The following is a 5,510-nucleotide window of genomic DNA, read 5'->3' as shown; positions in this document are numbered from 1 at the left end:
GTGTGTGTGTGTGTGTGTGTGTGTGTGTGTATAGTACCCTTCCCCTCCAGCACGTCATATGGTACAGAAAATGGAATATTGGTGAAAGAGTCAGAAATCCTCAAGGAACTCATGTTTTAGGTGACTATAAATATTTGACGCTGACCCATGTGCACCTTAGCATCATGTTAGACAATTAGAAAGGAAAACCTTGCCTGGTTCACTATGCACAGATGTGTGCATTTGTGTATTTATTTTTGTAGTACTGGGGGTTGTTCCTAGGGCCTCATACATGTCAGGAGAGAACTCAGACCTGAACTATATCCCTGACTCTTTTTACTTTTAAAGGTTTTGAGGCAAGATTTCATTAAGTTGCCCTGGATGACGTTGGATTTGCAACTTAGCCCTCCAAATAACCGAGACTGTGGGTAGGCCTGTGTCACCAGATCTGGCTTCGCTCTACCTTTTTCCCTTCTGAAAATCGCAGCACATCTGCAGGGAAGGATAGGTCACACAGTGTGGCAGTGTGGCTAAGGACTCGGCCTACCTTTAGGGAGCCTTGAGCCTGCTCTGAAGGACTTATTTCTTCTACCACAGAGTTTGGTTTTCAGAGGAGTCAGATGCTTATAGTTTCTCCCTCCTCTTCCAAATTCACCAAACCTTTCCGCTGAACTTCTCTGGGAAGCAGTTCTTTCCGGCCTCACTAAACCCAGCCAAAAGTTAACGAGTGTGTATTGCTACTTTTCTGTAGGAATAAAATACCCTGAAAAGACAGCTATAGAAAGGGTTTATTTTAGCGTATGATTCCAGAAGGATGGGCTCCATCCTGGTGATGACATGCCATGGCAGTGGAAGCAGGAAGCTCGCTGATCACATCTTCATCCACACACGGGAAGCAAAGACAGAACAATAAATGGGTCGAGGCTATAAAACTTGAAAGCCCACCCCCAGTGACATACTCTCTTAGCATAGCTCCACCTCCCAAAGGTTCCATAACTTCCATAAACAGGGCCACCAACTGATGACCAAGTGTTTGAATGTGTGAGCCAATGGGAGCCATTTCTTCTTCAAACCACTATGGTGTTTTTGTTTTTGTTTTTAACGAATGAAGGGGAGGGATAAAGGGAAGAGAAATGGGTGTGGATTGGGAGTTAGCAACTACTGGGTACTACTAAGCAAATTAGGATCTCTGTGGCCCAAGGTCCACACCGTTAAAGTAGGCCTAAGTTAAGTTGGACACGGTTGAGGGCAACTTTCAATGAGAATTCTCTTCAACTAAGGTTATTCCCCCTCCCCTCCTCCACTGACCCCCTTACCCCTTTCCTCTTTCCCTTTTCCCCTTTCAACCTTATTTTTCCTTTTCTCTTCTGCCTGCTGTTTTTATTCCCAGCCCTTCACACAGGCACTTTTCTTTTCATCAGCAGGCTGTTCGTGCCAGCAATGTGATGCAAATAAAGCCAGACAGGATTTTGGTTCTGACTGAATTAAGAGTTGCTCCACTTGAATTCACAAAAACACAACATCCCGGGCCCTCTAAACAGATCCTATTCAAAGTTTCTTGGCTTCAAAATTTTAAGAACAAGCTGTTCTTGTGGGAGGTTAATGCGAAAGTGTTTGGTCCACCTCCTGTCCCACTAGTGACCAACATGAAAAGAGGCCCGGAGAAGAGTCATTCAAAGTGGGGACCCCACCCCTGTTATCAGGCCAGTGAGACCAAGCTCAAAAATCTGTGAAGCCAAAATGGGATACAAGTTGAAGGTGCTCAGAAACTGGTGGTATTCACATACATGCATACACACAGACACACACAGACATACACACACCACATTCTCTCTTGGTTATGGAAGACAAATAGCAGGGCTAGCCTGGTGAAATTTGGAGGAAGTAAAAAAGCCACAAATATAGGGAGATTGCAAATCCTTCCTTGTCTGTCAATGTATTCAGTTACTTAAGGTGGGTGATGGAATATGAGCAGATGATAGAAATAAGACATCACATCCTCTTCTCCCTGATTTTTCTTTTAAAAACAAGGACTTGGAGCAGTCAGAAAGAAAGAAAAACAATACAAACAATACACTGGTGTGTATGACACAAGACAGGTGAGTCACGGACAGTCCTAAGTCTCTCAGTTGAGTCATATCCCAGGCAGTTTAGTTGCATGTGGCAAACACCTTAGACTCAAGCATAGGTATGGGGAGTTAGGAACAAGACATGAATCTGATGTGGGATTCCCTTCCGTATGCTGTGAATACCAATGGTTAATAAAGAAATTGTCTTGAGCCTGTGATAGGGTAGAACTTAGTGTTGACTGAATTTTCTTTTCTGTCCAGTTCCCGCAGTTGTTAATTTTCAAAGAAATCACACAGAGGTCTACATTAATTATAGATTGATTGCCCTAGTATCTCAGGCTTTTTTTTTCTTTTTTCCTAAATTGGTAGGCTTTTATTGTTGAACACTTTACATATACATTCATCTGATTTTTATCATTGAGTGTGATTTTTTTAATTGATTTTTATTGAGCTCTACATTTTTCTCTGCTCCCCTCCCTGCCTCTCTCCTCCCACTTCAACCCTCCCCCAAGTTCCCCATGCTCTCAATTTACTCAGAAGATCTTCTCTTTTTCTACTTCCCATGTGGATTAGATCTATATAAGTCCCTCTTAGGGTCCTCATTGTTGTCTAAGTTCTCTGGGATTGTGGTTTGTAGGCTGGTTTTCTTTGCTTTATGTTTAAAAACCACCTATGAGTGAGTTCATGTGATAATTGCCTTTCTGTGTCTGGGTTAACGCAGCCATTTTAGCTTCCTTTGTTGAGAGTTCTCTGTTTAGGTCTGTACTCCATTTTTGTTGTTGTTGTTTTGGAGTATGTGTTCTTTTGGTGAACAATTTCTTGAGTTCTTTATATGTTTTGTAGATCAGACCTCTGTCTGATGTGGGGTTAGTGAAGATTTTTTACCATTTTACCATAGGCTGTTGTTTTGTCTTGTTGATCGTGTCCTTTGCTTTACAGAAGCTTTTCAGTTTCAGGAGGTCCCATTGATTGTTTTCCTCAGTATCTGTGCTGCTGGAGTTATATTTAGGAAGCAGTCTCCTGTGCCAATGTGCTCAAGCGTATTTCCCACTTTCTCTTCTATAAGGTTCAGTGTGGCTGGCTTTATGTTGAGGTCTTTGATCCATTTGGACTTGAGTTTTGTTCATGGCGATAGATATTGGTCTATTTTCATTCTTTTATGTGTTGAAATCCAGTTATGCCAGCACCACTTGTTAAATATGCTTTCTTTTTTTTCCATTTGATATTTTTTGTTTCTTTGTCAAAAATTAGGTGTTAGATGTGTGGATTGATGTCTGGGTCTTCTATTCAGTTCCATTGGTCCTTCTGTCTGTTCTTATGCCAATACCAGGCTGTTTTCAGAACTGTAGCTCTGTAGTAGAGTTTGAAGTCAGGGGTTGTGATGCCTCCAGAGGTTCTTTTATTGTACAGGATTGTTTTGGCTATCCTGGGCTTTTTCCTTTTCCATATGAAGTTGAGTTCCGTTCTTTCGAGGTCTGTAAAGAATTTTGCTGGGATTTTGATGGCATTGCATTGAGTCTGTGTATCTCAGGCTTCTTATTAACTCTTATAACTTATATTCGTCCATAATTCTTGTCTGTGTTATGGTACCTCTTTTGGCGAGGCAGCCACATCTTGCATCCTCTGCATCTAGGTCATGGCTGCAGACTGAAACTTCCCTCTTCCCAGAATTCTCGTTGCTCCGCCTCTACTTCCTGCCTGGTCGCCCTGCCTATACTTCCTGCCTGGCTACTGGCCGATCAGCATTTTATTAAAAATAATACAAGTGACAGGATACAAGACCACTGTCCAGGGATGGAGAGATGGCTCAGAGGTTAAGAGCATTGCCTGCTCTTCCAAAGGTCCTGAGTTCAGTTCCCAGCAACCACATGGTGGCTCACAACCATCTGTAATGGGGTCTGGTGCCCTCTTCTGGCCTGCAGGCATATGCACAGACAGAATATTGTATACATAATAAATAAATAAATATTAAAAAAAAAAAAGACCACTGTCCCATAGCAAGTTAGTTAGCCGGGGAAAACTAAACAATGTTGGGAGAAAGAAGGGCGGAGTCAGGGAGAAGCCATGGAACTGCTGTAGACAGACGTGCTGAAACTTTACTGGTAGACCAAAAAAGATGAATGGAGAAGGGTTAAATTAAGATGTAAGAGTTAGCCAATAAGAAGCTAGAGCTAATGGGCCAAGCAGTGATTTAAATAATATGGTTTCTGTGTGATTATTTTGGGGCTGAGCAGCTGGGAACCAAGAAGCAGCCTGCTGTGACATGAATCTAGTTCAGTCAATCCTGAAGGATATTGGTGACAAGTGTCATATTCCATGCACCTCAGTAGACCCAATTGTTCCATGCACCTCAGTAGACCCAATTGTTCAGCAGATGATGGTGACAACTTAGACAGCAACGATCCTGAGTAGGTGCAGCCTGCCTGTCCTGCCTTCACTCCCACAGTGTTTTCACAGAGGATGCTGAGGCAGGGGGATCTCCAGTGACAGGTCAGCCAGGGCAACAGAGCAAGAACCTTTCTTTAAATAACAAAAGCAAGCGAACAAAGGAACCCAACAAGCCAGCACACCTTCACTGGGAATAAATCCAGCCAACTACAATTTTATTTCCTCTCCTCCACCCCACCCAGCTGTATTTACTTAGCGACAAATTCAAGAGAACCTGACAGCTGTACTTCACTTGGGTTTGAGAAGGGCATGTTAAAATTGTTCCTGTTATTTGATTTTGGTTTTTCAATATGGGGTCTGGGCTGGCCTGAAAGTCAGTCACCGTGTAGCCCAGGCTGGCATTGAACTTCCTGGTGATTCTCCTGCCTCAGCCAAGAGCTGGGATTCCAGTCATGTGCTACTCTAGTCAGAGACTGAAGATGCTGTTGAAGATAAGGTGCAGAAAGGCTGGCCCTGTAGCGATGCGGTTAAGGTTACAGGTACTCAATATTACTAAATACTGTTAACTAATAGGCATATGCCCTTGTGAGAAGCCCTTTTCCTCACACTCTGAACTCTGCTTTTAGCCTGCCCCAGCCATCACTCTATTTCAGGGGTTTGCACGGAGATACATACATGAGTGAAGCAAGCAGGTCAGAATTACAGAGAAAAGGCAAAAACTTGAAATGTTGTAAGAATAAAAAGCCAATTATGTCTCCTGTGCATTTGGAGGGGGAGAAGCGACCAGTGCTTGGGAAACTAAGGCAGGAGGATACTGAGTTCCAGACCAGACTGAGCTATATAACACGATTCTGTCTCAACAAGATCATGAAAACCCCCCAAACCTTCCAAAACAACAAAACAAGTAAATGGAAATCAAACACAGGACAAATAAGTCCATAAGAATGATTAAAAATCCAGAAGCCTTTAAAATTCAATGGGAAAGCATAAAGGAAAATGTGATTAAAAGGAAGGTAGAATTGGTGCATGAAAGGGAAGGTAGAATTGGTGCATTAAAGGGAAGGTAGAATTGGT

This window comes from Microtus ochrogaster, chromosome 18 (assembly GCF_000317375.1).
Source record: "Microtus ochrogaster isolate Prairie Vole_2 chromosome 18, MicOch1.0, whole genome shotgun sequence".
In the NCBI taxonomy this organism is placed as follows: domain Eukaryota; kingdom Metazoa; phylum Chordata; class Mammalia; order Rodentia; family Cricetidae; genus Microtus; species Microtus ochrogaster.
Note: the sequence above shows the minus strand (reverse complement) of the source record.